The following is a 24,799-nucleotide window of genomic DNA, read 5'->3' as shown; positions in this document are numbered from 1 at the left end:
CTGAGTGCCAAGGAATTGATGCTTTCAAACTATGCTGCTGGAGAAAATTCTTGAGAGTCGCTTGGACAGCAAGGAGATCAAACCAGTCAATCCTAAAGGAAACCAACCCTGAATATTCATTGCTGATGAATATAATTCCCTTACAGCAGAAAGCAAAGAGGAATTAAAGAGCCTCATGATGAATGTGAAAGAGGAGAGTGAAAAAACTGGCTTAAAACTCAACATTCAAAAAACCAAGATCATGGCCTCTGGTCCCATCATTTCATGGCAAACCCATAAGGAAACAATGGAAATAGTGACAGACTTTATTTGGGGGGACTTAAAATCACTGTGGATGGTGACTGCAGCCATGAAATTAAAAGACAGTTGCTCCTTGGAAGAAAAGCTATGGCAAACCTAGACAGTGCATTGAAAAACAGAGACATTACTTTGCCTACAAAGGTCCGTATAGTCAAAGATATGGTTTTTCCAGTAGTCGTATACAGACATGAGAGCTAGAAAATAAAAAAGCTGAGCACCGAAGAATTGATGCCCTCGAACTATGGTGCTGGAGAAACTCTTGAGAGTCCCTTGGACAGCAAGGAGATCAAACCAGTCAATTCTAAAGGAAATCAACGGTGAATATTCACTGGAAGGACTGATGCTGAAGCTCCAATATTTGGCCACTTGATGCAAAGAGCCAACTCATTGGAAAAGACTCTAATGCTGGGAAATACTGAGGTCAAGAGGACAATGGGCAACACAGGATGAGATGGTTGGATGGCATCATTGACTCAATAGACACGAGTTTGAGCAAACTCTGGGAAATTGTGAAGGACAGGGAAGCCTGGTGTGCTATAGACCATGGGGTCGCAAAGAATCAGACACGACATAGGGACTGACAACAACAGCAACTCTTAGGTTACTCAAGGACATTCAAAATACTAGTAATGTATAGGATTTACTTAATATTTCACTTTACACATCTCTTATGTAATACTGCATATATCAGGGTTAATAAATTACTACTGCCCACATGCTGAACTTGTAAATAAATTTTATTGGAACACAGCCATGCCTGTTCATTTACAGGTAGCCAGTAAAGACTGGCTACCATGTAAAGCCAAAAATATTTATTATGTAGCCACTTCCAGAAAAGATTTGCTGCTCCCTGTTGTGGAGCAAGGTGATAGCTTATAGCTCCCCTTCACACCCTTCACACTACAGGTCACCTTTAAGCTGACTTATTTTCCATTTTAACCATGAGAAAATTAGACTTTAATTTAATTGTAATGTATTGTTTTTTCCATGGGGTAATACTTAAGAAAATCTTCAAATACTCCTTGAAGCAGAAAGGGAGCTTAACGGCAAGGCAATTGTAAAATTTCTTTGTGATCATATGTCAGATGAAGAACTATAAACACCATTTCCTTTGCAATTCAACTTACCACCACCAGTACCTGACCCATACTCACAGTGTAACAACTAAGATCTTGGTATAGTCACTTCTACTATACTGTCAGGAAAGAATCTCAACTCATGGCATTCTCAAATGTCAAATATGCTTTTCAAGTGGACAAAGTGAAGAACATAGACAAAATTTCCAGTGGCTCCTGTCTTTGTCTGCTCAGCCCTCCTTACCTTCTGGATACGTGGCCGATGCCCATAGCCTCAGGATCAAGAATCAGCCTGTGACCTGCTGCTGCTGCTGCTAAGTCGCTTCAGTTGTGTCCGACTCTGTGTGACCCCAGCCCACCAGGCTCCCCTGTCCCTGGGATTCTAGACCAATTATAAAGCTTCATCCAGTGTCCAGAATGATTGATCCAACAGGAGGGAAAATACCCAAACCTGGCAAATCAAAGTACTTTCAAAAGTAATCTGAAGTTTGAGGAGAGTAGTTTTTCCAACAGTTTGATCTGAGAACTGTAATTGAGACCCAAACTTCCATTATCCATTCTTAAACAAGAAAGTCATTAGATTGAGGAGGCCCACATAAATAAACCAAAACCTAAGCCTCTAATGCCACAGATTATGAAATTGAAACCTAAAGACGACCAATCACAAACAGCCAACTAGGCTTTTTAAGCTTTCAGTTCAGTTCAGTTCAGTTGCTCGGTCGTGTCCAACTCTTTGAAGCCCCATGAATTGCAGCACCCCAGGCCTCCCTGTCCATCACCAACTCCCAGAGTTCACCCAAACTCATGTCCATTGAGTCAGTGATGCCATCCAGCCATCTCATCCTCTGTCGTCCCCTTCTCCTCCTGCCCGCAATCCCTCCCAGCATCAGACTCTTTTCCAATGAGTCAACTCTTTGCATGAGGTGGCCAAAGTACTGGAGTTTCAGCTTTAGCATCAGTCCTTCCAAAGAACACCCAGGACTGATCTCCTTTAGAATGGACTGGTTGGATCTCCTTGTAGTCCAAGGGACTCTCAAGAGTCTTCTCCAACACCACAGTTCAAAAGCATCAATTCTTCGGCACTCAGCTTTCTTCACAAGCTTTAGCCAACCAATAATTTGCTTACTTTGCTTCTGCCTTTTCTCTATAAAAGTCTTTTCTTGAGTTGTTGTTGAAGGAGCACTTCTAACCACTTCTGGCTTGGTGCTGCCCTGTTCCAACTGATTTTTGCTGACATAAACTCTTAAGATGTTTAATAGACTTCAGTTTTTTTATTGACGTATAGTTGATTTAGGGCTTCCCAGTTGGCACAGTGGTAAAGAACCTGCCTGCCAATGCAGGAGATACAGGTTCAATCCCTGGAAGATGACTTGGAGAAGGAAATGGCAACCATTCCAGTATTCTTGCCTGGGAAATCCCATGGACAGGGGAGCCTGGCAGGCTGCAGTCCTTGGGGTCACAAAGAGTCAGACAGGACTTAGCAACTAAACAACAAGAAACAAGTTAATTTATAGTACTGTGTTAGTTTCAAGTGTACAGCTAAGTGATTCAGTTACATATTTTTTCATATTATATTCCATTACAGGTTATTACAAGATATTGAATATAGATCCTTGTGCTACCCAGTAGGTCCTTGTTGGTTATCCATTTTGTATATAGTAGTTTCTATATGTTAATCTCATACTCCTAATTTATTGCCCCCACTTCTCTTTCCCCTTTGGTAACCATAAGTTTGTTTTCTGTGTCTCTGAGTCTATTTTGTATACAGATGCATTTGTATTATTTCTTTAATTGTTATCTTTTAACATATTTTGAGCTGTGGTTCCAGGTGGCCCAGAAAAAAAGAGAGAGATCAAGCCAAATGAGAAGCAGAGATGAGAAGAAGAAGAAACAGAATTCCTGATAAGACTTTAGGTCCCCGATTTCAGTCACTTCTCAAGAACCCCCTTCCTGTCCTTCTATAGTTTAGGTAGAGCAGCCAACAAGATGCTCCTCTTTTTTCTTCCAGTAGCTCAAGCAATATCACTTGCAACCAAGACACTTGACCAACAGGACCAGATAATCACTGGGGAAGGCCACCTATTTCATGGATGTTGATCCCAGTATATCTTCAAGCCAAAGACAACAGAACCTAAAATAGCTTCCCTATTTTCTTGTAGAAGCTTTTCCTCCCTTTTCTTCTTATAGTTTAGGAAACAAACAAAAGATTTAAGAAAAAAAAAAAAAAGGCAGCAAACTCTTAGAACAACACTTCACCCAAATGACCAGGCAGAAATGTAACGGGCTGTGTTCTCTTCAGAGTGGCTTAACCCTAATCAAGCAGCCCACCTCTCCCTTTCTTTCTCCGATCTTTCTGTCTCTGCTTCACATCTCATAAATACTTTATGTCTGAAAGCTTAAAAAGTGATTTATGCAAGATCTGCTATAAGCATTTAGCTCGAGTATCAAATTCATTTGCCTAGTGATGGATTAAAAAAAGAGGAAAACCATCTTCTGCCTCAAGGAAGGCCAAACTGGAAAGTGAGGCAAAAAGCAATATACAGAAGAATCAAACTTTTTTTTTTTTTTTTAACTTGGCCGATCTTTCCTGCTGTGTGCATCTAATGTTTTGCCTCTGAGAATAGAACTTATTAGCAACCTCAAAATGAAAAAAGAAGACAGGATATTTTTCAACAAGGGTCTCTGCTTTGCCAAACATCCCAGAGTTTGTCTCCAAGGACTTGAAAAGAAAGGAAAGAATGAAGAACGGAAACCATAAAGCATGCGGTAAGGCTATCATCTAATTACTGAATGAATGGCACAGTTGTTTTGTCTGATTGCACTAAGCTAGTTATCCACTGCTAGCTTCATTGACAAAAAGGGAATCGACACAAATTATAGGGAAATTCAAGCACTAAAGGAATGTTTTGGTTCAGAGGTTTGCAATGACTATTGGCTTCAGTTTTTGGCAAAATCTGTCTTTGCCGTAAGGAACTCGGCTGTGCTGGGTCAGCCTGCAGCATTCCCGAAAACCTGGAATAGGACAGACTTCCTTGTCATCTGTATCCCATCAATAAATTAAAGTGATGTTCTCCAGCTCGTGTTTGTTTCTTGGCAGGCTAATCTACAATCAGAAAAAGAAAAGCCTTTCATTTGTGGACTCCAGCTAAAGGAAGGAAGCCTTTGTATGCGGATTCACCGGAGACCAAAATATTAAAAAGTGGAAGAGGAAAACCATATGCTGCAGTTCTCCAAAGGAAGCAGCTCAGAGTTCTGGTTAAAGAAATGCTTGAGTTCATGACACAGTAAAATAAATCTTTTACTACCAGAAGAGGGTATGCTAATAATGATATTGATACTTCTGGGATGTTACAACCATTGACATGTTAACTGGTATTCCATTTTCTCCTACTGTTTACATCAGAAAAACCTAGAAATTATATATTTCAAAGAAACCTGAAGTAATGGCACATTTTAGCGTAATGCTTCCAGATTTGCACTTCATTTAAGAAAGAAGTGAGGAATCCAGTGGAATCTGTCTGGAGAACGATATTCACAAGCTCATGGCTCCCTCTCAAAGCTAGCTGATTCTTTACAGTTACAGCAATCAAATCCAGATTAAAGTAGAATTGGGGGAAAAAAATCACCGTACTGATTATATGAGCTTTTTTGCATAGTCTATGACATACTGCAGTGTTAGGAACTCTTCATTTCTCTTGGGTTTTCAGGGGTTGACCTTGCCCTTGTATCATCTGTGAATGAGTACCCTAAAAAGAATAGAGCTGGTGTGGTCCTTCAACTGCCTGTAGGAGAGAAAGCGTTGGGATCGTCTGATCCTTTTTAGATTGATCACCTTTGTGTTTCATTTCCTTTTTTATCTTATTGAAGAAGCCAAGCAAGAATTCCTACTTTAACACCTGTATCCTTCAAAGAATATGACTCTGGGTGCAACTTTTCAGTATTTTAGGGCCTCATGTACCAATGATATGGCTCCTTACCGAAGGGAATGAGTTTTGCTTTCTTTTGTAGTGGAGTCTCTTATAAAAACTAGCAACAGATTAAGTGCAAGGGGTATGATTGGTAAGAATGCTTGACAAAAACTTGGCAGAGGCATTTCATTGAACAGAAATATGGATCTGGCTTCTGTTACTCAGTAGATAACTGAATGAATGTGCACTTACCTAGTTTACTGGAAAGAGGACTACATTGCAAAGCAGGAGGTTTTGTTCCCAGCTCTGGCCTTACTACGTGGTAAGCAATAACACTCTGCAGAGTTTACTGAACCCTGGCCCAGTCACCCATCATCTATGTCAATTGTGCTGGTCACTGTGACCTCTCTGAGCCTCGGCATCCTTGTCTTTAGTTGCTGTTCAGTCACTCAGTCATGTCCAACTCTGTGACCCCATGGGCTGCATTACTCCGGACTTCCCTGCCCTCGCTATATCCTGTAGTTTGTTCAAACTCATATCCATTGAGTTCATTATGACATCCAACCATCTCAGCCTCTATCACCCCCTTCCCCTCCTGCCCTCAATCTTTCCCAGCATCAGGGCCTTTTCCAATGAGTCGGCAGGATAAAAACAATACTCATTTCACACAGTTGTAATTTATCTGGCACATAATAACCACTATATAAGAGTCTATTCAATAAAATTAATTATTCTGCTACTGACAGTAAAGATCAGATCTTAGCCTTTCAAAACTTGGGTTTTTTGTTGGCAAATGGAGATAAGAACTAGTGTTTCTTACATCGTCGTAGTCTCCAACAAGTAGATTATCTTATCTTTCACTCCATCCTGCTTCCAGATACAGGAAATATAGACAGGGAGCAACAGCATTAAAGTGGTTGTAAGAAAATTCTATCAGGAACTGCTTCAGACTGTGAGAAATTGAGCACCATTTTCCACTGAAGAGAGGTTTGTACCTGACTAAGAGGAAGAACTCATTAGAGGACCAAAGTTTTCCCTCTAAATCCCCAGAAGATACATCATGAACCACTTCTCTCTGGCAAATCAAGCAGCTGGGGATAATGATGAGTATCTGAAAAAGTCTCTTATAAAGACTACATCAGATCAAGTGTGAGGAGTTTCATTTGTGACTTTAGAAAGATTACTTCTCTTTAAAGGAAGATTACTTTCTAATAAAAGAAATCATTAGTTCTCTTGAATTACCTTTCATCACAATCCTCTGTCATTAATCATTTGGACAACAATGAAGAGTTGATTCTTCCTGGGAAATCTCCCATAAATCAGAGACATTTAATTTCCCTTCTAAACTCATCTTTTCCCTGGACCTCAAGTTTGAAGGCAATGGCACCCCACTCCAGTACTCTTGCCTGGAAAATCCCATGGATGGAGGAGCCTGGAAGGCTGCAGTCCATGGGGTCGCTGAGGGTCGCGCATGACTGAGCGACTTTACTTTCACTTTCAAGTTTGAAAGAGTTCTTAAAACATCTTCCAAGGACTTCCCTGGTGGTCCAGTGGTTAAGACTCTGAACTTCCAATGCAGGGGGCCAGGTTCAAACCCTGTTCAGGGAACTAAGATCCTTGATGCTGTTTGGCAAGGCCAAACAACAACAACAAAAACTCTTAAAAATTCCTCCAATTCAATCCACTTGAAACTTGACACCCACAGAAGGTGAGTGCCCAGTATATGATTCTCCCTTGAAAACAGCAAACCACCCGATTTCTTACTGTTACAAAAATCTCTCCTAGCATTAATGGTTAAAAATTTCACAAAAAAACAAAAGGTAGAGATATACCTCATATTACACACAACAATATTTTCTATTGGATCAATGAGTACTTTGTCTTTTATAAATCCATTAAGTCATAGAAAACTAAAAGAGAAATTTATAGTTATCTTTGGAGAGATGATAACTTTTTAAGGTTAAAATACAATGGAAACAACAAAAGAAAATAACTAACAAATTTAACTACACAAAGACTAAAACTTTTTAGGGAACAACCAAATCTAAAATGATAAGGCAGACAGTTATTTGGCCTCAAATATGGATGAAAGGAAATTTGATGAGTAAATAAATAAAATATTTAAAATATTAAATAAAAATAACAAAGGTCTCACTGGTAACAAAACTATGCAGTATTTTAAACCATAAGATATCATTTTAAGCCTCATTGCCTTTAAAATTATCTACCAAGGTTTTGCATAATCATAATTATTAATTATTGCTTTTAAAATCAGGTAATGCAAAGTTGACAATATATACCCACGGAGTGTTGCTGGCAATATAAACTATGCAGTCTTTAGAAAAACAATTTGGCATTACACAGGAAAAGGAACTGCATTCATATTCTACTAAACCCTTCTTGTGGTAATTTTATTCTATATAAAAATCCAGAGGAAAAAAGGGACTTATCTATATATTTATATAATCAAAACAGTATTGTTTAAAATGGTAAAATATTAAAACTCACTTAGTGTCCAACCCTATAGCTCCTCAAAAGAATACTTAAAAGTCATTTTAAAAGATAAGTATGGAACATATTAAGCCAGTCTTTGTCATTCTCCCAATCATTTTTAAGGACTGCTTCCTAACATTCTGGAAACCATCTCTTTTGAAACTCAGTGTTTATAAATTCCCCTCTCTCCCACTGTAGCAACTACTCAGGTCTGCCCTGAGAAAATTCGTATTTCTTCAGGTCAGAGGTGTTACTGGAAAAGCAATCAGGTCCAATGTGCAAAAGAAATTTATTTCTGGAATCAAAATATTTTCCTCCTGCTGAAATCTCTATATCAACCACTAGTACCACTTAACTATTCAAACCAAACTTGTAGGAGTTATCTTCACCCTTCCACCTCCCTCATCTCCCTTATTCAATTGATCAAGATTTGCAGAAATGAACTAATCTCTCTTCTCTATCTAGACTATTTTCAAATATCAGCAAAAAAACATAAAAGGGAAGTCTGTAGAAAAATTAAATTTCATATGAAAGTAACCCTATTATAAAACTAAAAATAATTAGAAACAGAAATAAAATGTACATGGTAAAATATAATTTCCAACATCAAGTCCTGAAAAATAATCATGAATAATTACAATAAGACAAACAGATCAAAGGAATTAAGAAAAAGAAAATAAACACCGATGATAAAGACATTCCAACATAAGACTAACAGAGGTTTCTGAAATAGAAAACCCAATTATTAAATTGTCTGAGACAAACCTCTTTAATCATTCCCATCTGAAAAGAATGAGAAATAAAAGTCTGTCAGGGGTGGTAAGGATCAAAATATCACTGCTATTCTGATAAAGGCTAAATGTGTAGCTTAGTTGTGCAGCTAAATAGATCTGCCATCTAAATCGCAGTAGTTGGCATGTTGACCTTTCCCATTAGGCAATGCTGATTTGGGGAAGACATCCCACCTGAGAGGTAGGAGGACAGGATGCTTAATCAGGGATAGCCTGACAACACAAAGGTGAATATCTGCTTCCTAAAGAACTGCTCACTCCCATAAGGAAGAGGCGTAGAGCTGACTTAATTTATCCCCAACTTATTTTTCCAAAATTATCAGTGATATGTCACTCTTAACTTCTCAGGAGAGAGAGAGGATAAAGAGGTGAACAGAGGCTATGAGTTACACTAATTGAGCACACATTTTAAGAGGGCCAATGCTCACTCTCAGTGGAAGATCTATCAAAATGTCTTTCTGGTGGGATTCTCAGAATTCCTCTCTTGTGCGTCTCCCAATGGTCCCCTTTCTGAGTGGTAATGTTTATAGCAGTTACTCTATCCCAAAACCATCACTGAGTACTGGATGTGTATGTAGAGAAGAGAAAATTTACCACTTTAGTCTTAAAGTCTCTAGGTCAAGAAGCACATTTCTAGACCAGCTATAGAGCCCCCCCGCACATCACTAGATACCCTAGACATTGATTTGGTGTCCTTACTCTGTGGGACTTTTTGGTTGTTTTCCTTGGGGTAAATAAGTATACTTTGTACATAAAAATAAGAATCAAATACTGTGTTTCATAGAATGACTATGGAAGATGTTAGGGTGTGTTCTGCTTCTTCTCCCCTCCCAGGCAAAACAGACGATGCTATTTCCTTCTCCAGTGGCACTTGTATAAGCCAGTAAAAGGTGCACAGAAGTGCTACATATTCCTTCCATGTGGTATCTCTAAGCAGTATGTAATTTACCACATTCCCTTTTGCATTTTCAACTGGGTGATTATGGATGCGTTGACATGGAGTGTCTATCAACCTACATCCCTGAAAGATGCAATAAGCAGAGGCCCTCTAACTCAGGTATAACATGTAGTAAGTGAAAATAATACTGAAAAGCTGCGTTACATTGTGTGAACAACCAGAGAGATCTGGGGACTGTTACTGCAGCATAGTGGATTAGTGCACTATTAGTGCATTCTGATGTGTATATTGCTTTCTTGCAGAGATTAGGAATTTGCATTACCTGGTCTTACTCAGGACACCTTTTTATCCTTTCAAGTAATACTCAAAATCTCTTGATTTTTCTTCATGCCCGTGTTGAACTTAGTATCAATCCTATCTGGTGAGAGAGCACCCACAAATTCATGTGAACAGGCATTTTCAGCCTTGTATCTCATTGGGTATTGTTTTTGTTATGAAATGGCTTGGGCATTTTTTAAAGCCTCCTAATTAAGTTTTCATCTTGTCTCCACATTTAGCTGGAAGAATCATCCTTACCAGATTCCTAATCTGAAGCAACTATTTATATTTCTTAAGACTGAGCCCGCAGGGTCCTAATAAAGAACAGTGCCATGAAATGTTCCAGACCTCGAGAATGTGTTTCTTTCTCCAATGTCTTTTTGTCAATTATGTTTTTATCCCCCTCTATTCCTCTCAGGAAGATTAAGCTGAATTTGTAAAGGTCTATCTAGCACTGACTACTTGGGCCTGAAACTTATAAACCCCAAATCTCAGCTGTCTTGCAATTCAAGAGAAGCAATTCCGAGGGCAAAGGTATGGCAAAAAGTATATTCCAGTTCAGTTCAGTTCAGTTGCTCAGTCGTGTCCGACTCTTTGCGACCCCATGAATCGCAGCACACCAGGCCTCCCTGTCCATCACCAACTCCCGGAGTTCACTCAGACGCACATCCATCAAGTCAGTAATGCTATCCAGCCATCTCATCCTCTGTCATCCCCTTCTCCTGTTCTCAATCCCTCCCAGCATCAGAGTCTTTTCCAAGGGATCAACTCTTCGCATGAGGTGGCCAAAGTACTGGAGTTTCAGCTTTAGTATCAGTCCTTCCAAAGAAATCCCAGGGCTGATCTCCTTCAGAATGGACTGGTTGGATCTGCTTGCAGTCCAAGGGACTCTCAAGAGTCTTCTTCAACACCACAGTTCAAAAGCATCAGTTCTTCAGTGCTCAGCCTTCTTCACAGTCCAACTCTCACATCCATACATGACCACAGGAAAAACCATAGCCTTGACTAGACAGACCTTTGTTGGCAAAGTAATGTCTCTGCTTTTGAATATGTTATCTAGATTGGACATAACTTTCCTTCCAAGGAGTAAGCATCTTTTAATTTCATGGCTGCAGTCACCATCTGCAGTGATTTTGGAGCCCAAAAAATAAAGTCTGACACTGTTTCCACTGTTTCCCCATCTATTTCCCATGAAGTGATGGGACCAGATGCCATGATCTTCGTTTTCTGAATGTTGAGCTTTAAGATAGGCTCAATAAAGGACAGAAATGGTATGGACCTAACAGAAGCAGAAGACATTAAGAAGAGGTGGCAAGAATACACAGAAGAACTGTATAAAAAAGATCTTCACGACCCAGATAATCACGATGGTGTGATCACTCATCTAGAGCCAGATATCCTGGAATGGGAAGTCAAGTGGGCCTTAGAAAGCATCCCTACGAACAAAGCTAGTGGAGGTGATGGAATTCCAGTTGAGCTATTTCAAATCCTGAAAGAGGATGCTGTGAAAGTGCTGCACTCAATATGCCAGCAAATGTGGAAAACTCAGCAGTGGCCACAGGACTGGAAAAGGTCAGTTTTCATTCCAATCCCAAAGAAAGGCAATGCCAAAGAATGCTCAAACTACTGCACAATTGCACTCATCTCACATTCTAGTAAAGTAATGCTCAAAATTCTCCAAGCCAGGCTTCAGCAATATGTGAACCGTGAACTTCCTGATGTTCAAGCTGGTTTTAGAAAAGGCAGAGGAACCAGAGATCAAATTGCCAACATCAGGCCTCTAAAGAACCTGTTTTCTTAATCTTTGAAACTTTGTTTCTTGTATCAGTCACTTATCACTGTAACAAATCATCCTAAAATATAGAGGCTTAAGGCACTGTTGTTTATTATGAAACTACGTATCACCTTAACTGTTTTGTTGCCCAGGGTTTAAGTGTTCTCATTTGGATTCTCCTTTGTGGTTAGCTGAGAGACCAGGGGCCAGGTGGTCTAAGCTAGCATTTCTGGGGTGACTCATTTCTGCCTCATGTGGTGTCTTATCCTTTAGTAAACCTGTTCACAGACTTGTTTTCACAATGGCAGAATTTCAAGAGAAGAAGTAGGATTGCTCAAATACGTTTCCAAACCTCTGCCTGTATTATATTTGCTACTATCCCATTGGCTGAAGAAAGTCATGTGAACAAGAGCAAACTCAGATAGGGAAAGCACTATCAAAGGACATAGATACAGACAGCATGAAAAATAGGGACTATTAGCATACCTTGGTTAATATGCTTAGGAAAGGCTAAGTTTACATAAAAATCTGTACCAGTCAGCACTCTAAGACCATTCCTGAAACCAGCTCACAGATGTGGTTCTGTGATTGTTCTGTGTGGTTATAAGTGGCTAACGACAACTCACTTACTAGGATCTATTCCCCTTTGTCCAGGCCTACTTGGCTTCTGTGTGCTCTTGCCAAGAAACTGTCTGCCTTAAGTCAATGGTCTCATAGCCCTGCACACACTTGACACCTAAGGTGTCTCTGTACACTCTTGATAAGAAAGCAAAATGGCCCATGGGCAGTTTTTATCTTTGTTTTTAATCTTGAAATCTTCCATGACTCTTAGAAATTGTTACTTATCTATGCATCAAATCTCCATAAGTTAACAGTTGCAGATTGTCAGAGATTGAATGTTTACCTCCCTCCAATATTCATCTATTGAATCCCTACCACTCAGTGTGATCATATTAGAAGGAGGGGTCTTTGGGGGTAATTAGGTTTAGATATGGTCGTGAGGGTAGAGGACGGCATCATCGACTCAATGGACATGAGTTTGAGCAAACTCAGGGAGATAGTGAAGGACAGGGAAGCCTGGCATGGGGTCACAAAGAGTTGGACATGACTTAGGACCTGAACAACAATAAAGGTGGAGCGCTCGTGATGGGATTATTGTCCTTATAAGGAAGAGACACCAGACACCTCTCTGCATGTGAAGATACAGCGAGAAGGCAGACATCTACAGGCAAAGAATAAGGTCTTCATCAAACACTGAATCTGCTAGCACCTTGATCTTGGCCTTCCCACCCTCCAGAACTGTGAGAAATAAAGGTCTGTTGTTTAAGTCCACCAGTCTATGGTATTCTGTTATAGCAACCTGAGCTGACTGATACACAGACCAAAGTCAAATACCACAAGCCTAAAAATGGTAGAAATAGAAAGTTTGTACAATATAAACTTCTACCAAGTGCCAAGATCAAAACAATCTACATACACATTAAAATCAAATGTCCAAAGCTATACCAAAAGCTTCTTTGGGTGCAATTTTTATTGACAAGTTTTATTCTCTGTTATATCTAGCAATATTTCTGACCTCTATACCAAATGCTAAGAAATTCAGAAGGTCTTAAGAAATAGCACCCCTCTCTCCTGCTGAAGTTATTACACAATTTAAAAAGAAGACATATCAGCGCTTCAGCAACCAAAATATTGCCTTTATGATTGATAGAGGCAAAGCTAGAGGACAAAAGTTAGTGTGACAGCCAAATGAGCCTGCTAACTGAACCCTAGAATTAGGCAGACTCCTTTATTCAGACATACACAGTACTGATGAGAACTCCATTCCTTCTGATGGGAGCTGGGTGGTCTGATCCAGGGAGAATTACTGCATGGAAAGCAGAAGTTATCCTGCTTCCTGATTCTTGCTTCCCTCGGGCTTTTATTCCCCACAAGAAAAAGAGTGGAAACCAAGCCATGCAGGTTTAATTTATTTCATCCAAACTGTAGAGCTCAGATGCATCACCTATTGCTCTCTGGGACAGATTAAGTTAGGGGCTGAAATTACACTAATCAAGTTACCTCTACACTGAAAGATATATCAGAAATGGGAAGTACATATTTCTCGCTCAGGTCAACAAATTGAATTAAAAAAATACAAAGATGTAATAGGAAAAATTCACTGCATTAAAGGAAAAAGAAAATATGTATATTAAATTAAGCACTATGAATCCCACTTCCACCATGAAGACATTGAATGAAGGACATACATAGATACGTCTGTGAGTGTACATATACATTCTTGACACTGGAGACATTGGATATCAATGGATTAAAAAAGTAAAACCTGACCTTAACTTCACACTTTACACAAAAATTTACTCAAAATGGATAGTGTACTTAAATTATAAAAGCTAAAGTGTTATTACACAAGATAGGACAATGATTGTTGAGGAAAAATCAATGTCCTTAGCTAGTACTGATTTGGAAGTATTATTCCCAGTCAGAAGTATCAATACTGTCTGGCATTTATTGTTATTTATTCATTCAGCTATGTCACTCTTCTTGGGGGAGTTCAAAACACCAGAAAATTAAGTATTTGTTCTTCTTCAGCCATCACATCTGCTGATCTGTCCTGAAGTTAATCCTGTAGAAGAGGTAACACAGAACCTCAGATGTGGTACCCTCATGGTGCACTGAGACATATTGCATTGGCTGAATTGTGGCAAGAAAGTGGGGATATTGCTATGACTGGCTCCCCAGACATTTCATCTGCATTTAACTCTTCTGCCCAGATAGAATTCCTCTGAATTAAAATTTTTTTCATCAAGATATAGTGGATGTACAAGGTGGTTCAATCTGTAAAGAATCCACCTGCAATGCAGGAGACCCAGTTTTGATACCTGGGTTGGGAAGTTCCCCTGGAGAAGGAAATGGCAGCCCACTCCAGTGTTCTTGCCTGCAAAATCCCATGAACAGAGAAGCCTGGCAAGCTATAGCTCATGGGGTCGCAAGGAGGCAAGGAGTCGGACAGGATTGAGCAACTGAACCACCACAATATTACATAAGTTTCAAGTGTACAACGTAGTGATTCACAATTTTTGAAGGTTATATTCCATTTATAGTTAGTACAAAATATCAGCTCTATTCCCTGTGCTGTACCGTATATCACTGTAGCTTATTTCTTTTATACGTAGTAGTTTGTGCCCCTTAAGCCCCTACCCTTATCTTGCCCCTTCCTTTTCTCCACTGGTAATCACTAGTTTGTTCTCTACAGAACTCTGAATCCTTTAGCTTCTTGGTAATTCTGCTCTTACTTTAGTTATCCTTGTCAGAAACAGCACAGAAAATGGGAAAAAAAGGCAATAGCCCTGTTATTTTCACAACCATAAAAGGCTATCTAATTGAGGATCTTCTGACTTTTTGCCTGCTTTCTGTTGCCAAACAGCACAACGTTTATTAAAACATACTAAAAGCCAAGTAGGCTGGTTGCTGGCCACAAAATTCATTTAAAGAATTGAAGTAGGAAGATAACAGAACTTGAGAGCTATGAGAATTACTTTCTGAGGAAAGCTAAACAGTCAGGAAAGCACTGAAGCTTTTGTAACCCTGTCTGAAATCAGTGCAAGTGTGGGGAGCTGCTTCAGCATGTCTGGCTTGTGTTCCCTTCACATGTTACCATATCAAAAGCAATATTAGCAGTGATTTACCAATATCAAACATCGATAAGAGATGTGTGCAATGATACACTAATAATTAGATTTAGAAACCACTGTGTGCATTTTTATCATCAACAACTGCATATTCTATTTCCTATAAGTCACTTTCATTCGTGTTTTTAAAGTCTGTTTTAGTCTTTTTAAAAAATGTTAAGGATTTTCACTTATCTATTTACTGTTTTCTATATCATCTCTTGATGAGCCAGATTTGTCTTTCATACAGAGAAATCCTAGACCCTTCTGCCTGGCTTTCAACAGAGGGTCTATTGGCAGCAGCAAAGGCAGTTGGTGACCTCCCAATTAGGAAGTCTCTCCCTCCAGCCCCTAGATAAGGACTATGGGCATTTGCTCACTATCAGGCAAAGTCCTACACTGATGACATTTCAAGACCAACCTCACTGCTGTCTGATTTTATAGAGAAATTCAGCCATTGTCAGCAAGTGGATTTAGCATATTCGAAAAGATCTGGCATTTCACAAAGTTATTTTTTTCTTTTTTTGCTGTTGTTACAGCTTAAAAAACACTGTAACAATTTGTATATTACTTCTTACACAAATTGTTTCTTGCTATATATAACTGCATTCATGAGGATGCTTGTAACAATCTTCCATACATGAAGATGACAATTTTGAGGAATGGATAAAGATGTGCTGCATATATACGATGGAATATTACTCAACCATAAAAAGGAATGAAATCGGTAGAGATGTGGATGGACCTAGAGGCTGTCATACAGAGTGAAATCAGTTAGAAACAGAAAAACAAATATGGTACATTAACGCATATATATGAAGTCTAGAAAAATAATATAGATGATCTTATTTGCAAAGCAGAAATAGAAACACAGATGTAGAGAACAAACCTCTGCATACCAAGGGGAAAAAGGGGGAAGTAAGATGGATTGGCAGATCGGGGTAGATGTATATACAGTATCCATACTATATATAAAATAGATGACTATGAGAATCTACTGTATAGCACAGGGAACTCTACTCAGTGCTCTGTGGTGACCTAAATGAGAAGGAAATCCAAAAGGGAAGGGACATGTATATACATGTGGCTGATTTGTTTTGCTGTACAGCAGAAACTGGAATAACACTATAAAGCAACTCTACTCCAATAAAAATTAACTTAAAAATAAATGAATAAAAAGATAACTGACTACTTTGGATTTGAAAGCAACTTTATGTATTGTATACATAATATATGTGAAGTAAATATTTTTACCCCTTTTTTAGAGATCAAGAAAAAAGGTCCATTTATATGTGCAAAGAACTCCTAGCTAGTAATTGGAAGAAGAAAAACTTGGACTTACGTTTTCTGAGCAAGTCCACCAAGCTTTGCACCTCTACTCAAAAAATAACATAACTACTTACATTTTCATAACACTTGAAAATACTGAAAACAGTTCACAGGCATGATGTCATTTGATCCTAGAAAGATGCTATGAAGTATATAGAACAAAACATTATATCCACTTTATAGATGTAAAAACCAAGGCCCTAAAGGTAGATGTGGGGGGTAAAATGACTTCTCTAGGGTCAGACAACTTACTTTTTTTATGAGATCATATTTATTCAGAGCTTGCTATAGAAAGGGAGTCAGCCACTGTAATGTATGGGGTGGTTTTTTTTTTTTTTTTTTTGGAGTATCCATTATGGGTTTTTTTCTTTTTTTTTAACTTTTATTTTGTACTGAGGTATAGCCAATTAACAAACATATTGTGATAGTTTCAGGTGAACAGTGAAAGAATTCACCCATACATATACATGTATCCATTCTCCCCCCAAATTCCTCTCCAATCCAGGTTGCCACACAACATTGAACAGAGTTCCGTGTGCTGTACAGAAGGTCCTTGTTGGTTATCCATTTTAAATACAGCAGTGTGTACATACGCATCCCAAACTCCCTTAACAATACCTTCCCTCTATCCTTCCCCCACCCAACCCAAGCACCCAGCAACCGTAAGTTCGTTCTCTAAGTCTGTGAGTCTCTTTCTGTTGGTGCAAGTCAGTTCATTCGTATAAGAGCTCAACTTTCAAGTGGAAACTCAGAGATAGAAGCCAGGCATTGAAACTCCTTAGTCAGTCATAGTCTGGTCCCCCTGGATTAGCTTGTGTATTGTCTCTTATTCAAACTCTTCTCAGTCAATCTAATTAAATTAGTGGCAAACAGTTTTGCCTCTGTGCATGAAGAAAACCGGATTGGGGATATTTTTATAAGGAGAAAACTTATTTGGAAGAGTTCTGTTCAATAAGACTTTTTAAAAAATGATGAATAATGATGATGGTGATGAGGATGACTGAGATAAAAATAACTGTCACTTACATCCAATGTGTTTGTGTGATTCTGTTTAGCTTTTCAATTATGGAAATGTATGTGCGATCTGTTTAAAATACGGTTAGTATGAGGTTTTGCTTTGTTTCACAGAATTGATGATTGCATCATGAGCATTATAGATTAATATTAAAGAGATATCTTTAAATAATTCAAGCTTTTATTTTAAAACTTCATTATTTGACATAATTGTCATAAAACACTTTACAGACATAGAAAATTCTGTCAACTGGTTTAAATGATCTAGGATTGGGAATTCCTTGGTGGTCCAGTGGTTAGGGCTCTACAATTTCATTGCTGGAGCCTGGGTTCAATCTCTGATTGGGGAACTAAAGTCCTGCAAGCCTCACAACATGGCCAAGAAAAGAAAATGAGCTAGGATCATTCAATATATAACTCATGTCTTTTTGACATAGAGAGGTGATATAACAGTTATTTTATTTGGTGGCTCAGACAGTAAAGTGTCTGCCTACAATGCGGGAGACCCAGGTTCAATCCTGGGTTGGGAAGATCCCCTGGAGAAGGAAACGGCAACCCACTCCAGTACTCTTGCCTGGAAAATCCTATGGATGGAGAATCCTGGTAGGCTACAGTCCATGGGGTCTCAAAGAGTCGAACACGACTGAGCCTCTTCACTTCACTTCACTTCATAGTTGATTTATAATATGTTAGTCTAGTATATAGCAAAGTGATTCAGTTTGTATATATATATTATTCTTCAAATTCTTTTCCACTACAGTTGATTACAGGATATCAAATATAGTTTCCTGTGCTATACAATAGAACCTTGTTGTCTGTTTTGCATGAAGTAGTTTGTATCTGCTAATCCCAAGCTCCTAATTTACGCTGCCCTCCCCCAATACTTTCTTTTCTGTTTGGTAACCATAAGTCTGTTTTCTATGCCTGAGTCTGTTTCCGTTTTGAAAATAATTTCATTTGTATTATATTTTAGATTCCATATAAGTGACATCATATGATATTTGTCTTACTTACTTCACTTAGTATGATCATCTCTAGGTCCATCCATGTTGCTGCAAATGGCATTATATGGCTTTTTATGGCTGAGTGATATTCCATTACAAACACAAACACACACACATACCACATCTTTATTCATTTGTATGTTGGTGGACACCTGGGTTGCTTCTTTATCTTGGCTGTTGTAAATAGTGCTGCGATGAACTTTGGGATGTTCTTTTCAACTTAGCATTTTCATACTTTCTGGTTTTCATATTTTCTGAAGGACTCTCCATCCTATTTTCATTGTAGTAGCTGCACCAGCTTATATTCCCACCAAGGGTGTAGGAGGGTTCCCTTTTCTCCATGCCTTCTCCAAGCATTTAGTATTCAAAGGTTTTTCAATTCTGACTAGTGTGGAGACTTTCCTGATGACTCAGCAGGTAAAGAATCTGGCTGCAGTAGACACAGGAGACACAGGTTCAATCCCAGGGTGGGAAAGATCTCCTGGAGGATGAAATAGCAACCCATTCCAATATTCTTGCTTGAAAAATCCCCTGGACAAAGGAGCCTTGTGGGCTACAGTCCAAAGAGTCAAAGAGAGTCAGACACGACTGAGCATGCACACGCCACCAACTAGTGGGAAATGATACCTCGGTGTAGTTTTGATTTGCATTTCTCTAATAATTAGTAATGTTGAGCATCTTTTCATGTGCCTATTGGTCATCTGTATGTCTTCTCTGGAGAAATGTCTATTTAAGTCTTCTGCTCATTTTTTTTATTGGGTTGTCTTTTTTGTTGCTATTGAGTTGTATAAGCCATTCATATATTTTGGAAATTAAGCCCTTGTTGGTCCCGTTGTTTGCAATTGTTTCCCAGTCCATAGGTTGTCTTTTCATTCTGTTAATGGTTTCCTTTGCTGTTCTCTACTTTTGATTATGTCCCATTTGCTTATTTTTGCACATAACAGTAATTTTCAAATAAAACTGTAAAGGATGAGATCAAAACACTTCCTCCCATTTAATTTTCCACTAAAACAAAAAAACTGTGTATTTCAGCTCCATAGAAATATAAACATCTTTGAAATTTGCTTGACTTAGTAACAAGTGTGCAGATAGCACACCTTTGTTGAATAAAAATATGACTATGGCTCTGAGGGTTTTAAAAATGTGCTAAAATTCTCTCCAAACATTAATATCAGTGAATATGAGGATATTTACAGAAAGATAATGAGGGTATAACATTTCCCTCTTTTGTTAAAAGGTAAGCTTCATTCCTGCCAAAATGAATTTCTATTTCTCCCCAAAATGGTGTGTGTATGTGTGCATGTGTGTGTGTGTGTGAAAATACTTCACCAACTACTGGACACTAGTCACACATACATTTTGTATATCATTGCCCCATTAAGGAGTTAAAAGAATATTGTTTGTTTGCTTCCCTTTAGCCTTTAGTGTCTGATTACTAGGCCATAGAGCTTCATGGATAATAAAGGTGAAATCACCAATGAAATTTAAGAAAAAAAAAAAAATCCAGCTGATGCCAAGGTTCTGAGAGTTCCATGTTGTGCAACAAAACCACTGGCTTTGAAAGAGCGCCACAATTCCAGCACCTTGTGCCAGATACTACATTTACTCAGGGTCATTTGGGCAAAAGTAATGAAAAATATTAAAGCAATGTTTATGTAGCAGATACACAATATCAATCACGTTATGTACATTGGTGATAAGAGTAAGGATTGGGTTGTTTGGGAGAATAGTGACATTTTCTCTTAAGTAGTGGAAAATTACCAGCAGACAGTGTGTTTGACTTCTCTACTTCTTTTTTGTGTTGTTTCATTTTGTTTTTCTCTTTTAATTCTACTTCTTTATTCTTTATTCAAGCAGCCCCACAGTTGAGTATTATGATAGGAAAAAAAAAAAAGTATCACCAGAAATCTTTTTGAGAAGTTATCTGAATTAAAAAAAAAAAAAAAAATGGTGATGAACTATAACTTATAAACTGTCTAGTCTATTATTTCTATGATGAGATAAATGAGCAAAATGTGTGAGCAATAATTATGCTCAGAAAATGCCTTACTAGTTGCCCTGAAGTAGAAGATCCCTATTCAGCTCCTACCTCTCCCAGCCTTACTCTGATGACAAATTCTGTGCATGTATGCTAAGTTGCTTCAGTCATATCCAGTACTTTGCAACTCCGTGGACTATAGCCCACCAGGCTCCTCTGTCCATGGGATTCTGCAGGCAAGAATACTCGAGTGGGTTGCTACTCCAGTGATCTACTCTAGGTCATCTCCTCTAGAAGGTCTCCTCTAGGGGATCTTCCCAACTCAGGCATCAAATTCTCATCTTTTATGTCTCCTGCATTGGCAGGCAGGTTCTTTACCACTAGTGCCACCTGGGAGAAGCCTGATAACAAAGTCTAAAGGCTTATAGTTACAAGTGAAAATCTTGCAGTTCTACTTAGCAATAGGGCCTAAGTCCTAGATCCACCAATAGGTTCAAGTTGAGAGTTGTCTTGTGGCCGCAAATATAGTTTTCTTTGAAACCCAGTGAGCTGTTGCTGTTCCTCAAACCCCAGCAATGCTTGCTCCATCCTACTGACTAGCTTTGCTGTTTATTCAATAATCATTTAATTGGGTCCTAATTCCATACCAAATTCTTGTGTCCACTGTCAGCAAACACTAGCCCTTGATACCTTATTTTCTATTCCCAAACTGAATACCATTCCCTAAAATAAAGGGCTCTCAATGCTTATCAATCCCCAGCCCAACCCATAGAAGCCTCAGTGGGTTCACATGGCACATATGAAAATAGTATTCTGAAGGTACTGAATCCCAACAGAGGAGCCAGAAAAGAATGTCTTCCACTGAAAATAAAAGAAACCTTTATCTATTTTTGAAGGAGAAGAAATAGAACTAAGCTTACCGCCTACATCGTTGCCCTGGGCACTTCACACAGGTTATCCCATTTAAGCCCCAAGCAGATATTACACAGATCTTACAAATGGGAAACTGAACTTGACCCAGAGTCCAAACTGAAAAAGGAGTAAGTGATTAAATCAGGAGTCACACTGTTAACAGCCTAACTTCACAGCCCATGCTCCTTCCATGAGCACTATCCTGCCTTTCAAAAGAGAAGCCCAGGTCCAGGTCAACTATTACTTGGGCTTCTAAAGGAGGAACAAAGAGAAATTATTCCTGCTATGGGCTAAACTGTGTTTCCTCAAATTCACATGAAGTCCTGGACCCAGTACCTCAGAACATGACTGTATTTGGAGACAAGGCTTTTAGAGAGACAATTAAGTTGAAATGAGTTAATTTCCCATGGCAGGGCAGGGTGGAGGGGGGAGGTGGGTGGGCAGGAGGGGAGGAACAGGGGCTATAATCCAGTATGATTTGAGTCCTTATCAGAAAAGATTAGGATACACTGAGACACCAGGGACATATACGTGTAAGAGTGTATTATACACACAGGAAGAAACATCACATGAACCCACAGCAAGAAGGTGGCGGTCCTCAAAGCAAAGAGAGAGGCCTGAGGGGAGATTAACCTTGTTAACACTTCGATCTTGGACTTCCAGCCTGTGGAAATGTGAGAAAAAATTGTGCACGCTGCCTCGTGGTTGTTCAGTCGCTACTAGTGTCTGACTCTTCGCAACCCCATGGACTGCAGCACGCCAGGCTTCCCTGCCCTTCACCGTCTCCCGTAAGCCACCTATTCCATGGTATTTTGCAATAGCAGAAATAGCAAACTAATTCATTTCCCACATTAGGGGAGTGTTGGACCTCCTAGCCACTCATGTAGGATGGGTTTTTTTGAGGTCATGGTTGAACAATGCAATTCACCTTTTCTAGGCTTGAGATGTGATTTCTACAGAGCTTTCTAAATGACCAAATCAGTCTCCTTTCTGTTGGTCTTCAAATACTTTCTTTAGGTACAGAAAAACACTTCAATGTGTGGGACTGAAGATGGGGATATAAAGTACACAGAGATGTGGACAATAAGCTGATATGATCAGCACCCTCCCAGTCTGGGAAAACTCAGCTTTCTACCCCAAAGCTGGGGGTGTGGCAGGCTGGAGATTAAGCTCTATAAAACCTCAGGAACAGCAAGATTTAATACTCTTCTAGATGAGTGAGTAGATGAAGGTGCTGGAAAGGTGGCACACCCTCCACACCCCTTTGCCTCACACCTAGTCCTATGCACTTCTCCCATACAGTTGCTTTCTGAGTTGCATCCTTTTAAAGTAAACCATCAAATGTAAGGGAAAACTTCCCTGGGTTCTGTGAACCATTCTAGCAAATCATCAGAAGCATAGGTGGCATTTGGTCAGAAGTATAGGTGGCAATCTGGGCTTGGCGGTTGACATCTGGGGTGGAGATAGTCCTGTGGAATTGAGCCCTTGACCTGCATGATCTGATGCTATGTCCAGGTAGATAGCATCAGAATCAAAAGTTAAATTTATAAGACATTCAGTCAGTGTCCACTGAGATTATAGGCCACTAAGTCAGTGTGCACTGAGAATTGGAGAATTACTTGGTGTGGGAAAAATCCATATCACTGGTGGTGTCAGAAGTATTGAGAGTAGAGCAGAAAAATTAAGTTTTATCTTACACTACCCTAAAAAAACCCACATACCAGAGGGTCTGCTACCAACCAATGTGAGACTCAGAAACTCACATTCTTCAGCTTCATCTGTGTGCTTTATTTAACAGTTAAGATGTAGGATGAAATATTTAATAAGTACCCCAAGACTCACTGACTTCTTCTACATTGCATGTGTGTTTGCTAAGTTGCTTCAGTCATGGCAAACTCCTTGCTATTCTATGGACTGTAGCCCTCCAGCCTCCTCTGTCCACAGGATTCTCCAGGCAGGAATATTGGAGTGGATTGTCATTTCCTTCTCCAGAAGATCTTCCCCACCGAAGGAATGAACCCACATCTCCTGTGACTCCTGCATTGCTAGCAGATTCTTTATCGCTGAGCCACTGGGGAAGCCCTCTTCTTCTATATTACCTATCTTGATATGACTGATGCCTTTAAATTAGCACATTGGTTCTTGATGTTCTCTAAAGCACACAGAAGGAGAAGGTAATGGCAACCCACTCCAGTACTCTTGCCTGGAAAATCCCATGGGCAGAGGAGCCTGGTAGGCTGCAGTCTGTGGGGTCGCTAAGAATTGAACACAACTGAGTGACTTCACTTTCACTTTTCCCTTTCATGCACTGGAGAAGGAAATGGCAACCCACTCCAGTGTTCTTGCCTGGAGAATCCCAGGGACAGGGGAGCCAGGTGGGCTGCCGTCTATGGGGTCGCACAGAATTGGACACAACTGAAGCGACTTAGCAGCAGCAGCAAAAAACACAGAAGTTGAACTGGAAAATCATTTCCCCCTCATCCTTCTGTTCCAATTCTCTTATGTGGTGGAAGAATGATCTAGAGTCATTACTACATGCTTAAAGTCTGTTTCCAAAAGATAGATAGGGCAAATTACTTAGATATTGAAGAAGGTAGAAACCTCAGTCTCCTCCCCAGCCAACTGTTACAGGGACGAGAGTTGACTTGTAAGCACACTTGCTGGGATTTGTAGGGCTTCACTTTGCCAAACACAAGTGTGTTGCTCTCTGCCTGCCCCTGACCTGGGGCACTTCTCCTAAGTGTAAGCTTGTACTGGAGCCTGTGGGAGAGGCAGAGAGGGCAGGAGGGAGATGAGGAACAGAGGTCAGAGAGGAAAATCAGCCCTCAATGCCATCAGCAGCTTGCTCTCCCTAGTCAAGGGAAGAGTTCCATCGTGCACCATGTTCCTGGTCCCCTGGACAAGCTCACTGGATATTGCCAGGGTAGCCAAGAAATGCTTCCATTCATAATCAAGCCCAGAAAGAGGGCTCAGCCCCTGAGAGAAATGCTTTTTCCCAGACTCAAAGGGAAACTGCCAGCCTAGTGTCTACTTTCCTGATACCACAAATACTTGGGCATCAACTTTGTTGCACTAGGACTGAACCCTTTATTAATTATCAGTATCAGTTTTAAGAAAAGCATGGTGGTGGTTAGTTGCTAAGACATGTCCGGTTCTCGCGACCTCATGGACTGCCAGGCTCCTCTGTCCATGGAATTCTCCAGGCAAGAATACTAGAATGGGTAGCCATTCCTTTCTCTGGGGGATCTTCTGGACCCAGGGATCAAACCTGGGTCTTCTGTACTACAGGCAGATTCTTCACCAAGTGAGCTACCTTAAGATATGACTTTATTA

At 39.6% G+C, this 24,799-nt stretch overlaps 1 protein-coding gene and 1 non-coding gene across 6 annotated transcripts in view; one reads left to right on the top strand and one right to left on the bottom strand.

Annotated features, from left to right (window-relative positions):
- LOC138990213 (uncharacterized) overlaps window positions 1–24,799 on the bottom strand; it is a 181,726-nt gene that overhangs the window by 124,940 nt on the left and 31,987 nt on the right. The gene's annotated exons all lie outside the window — the stretch shown is intronic.
- On the top strand, window positions 6,821–6,892 carry TRNAG-UCC (transfer RNA glycine (anticodon UCC)). Its single transcript has one exon. It is a non-coding gene; the product is annotated as a tRNA-Gly (tRNA).

This window comes from Bos mutus, chromosome 12 (assembly GCF_027580195.1).
Source record: "Bos mutus isolate GX-2022 chromosome 12, NWIPB_WYAK_1.1, whole genome shotgun sequence".
Classification (NCBI taxonomy): domain Eukaryota; kingdom Metazoa; phylum Chordata; class Mammalia; order Artiodactyla; family Bovidae; genus Bos; species Bos mutus.
This window is presented reverse-complemented; position numbering and strand designations above follow the sequence as displayed.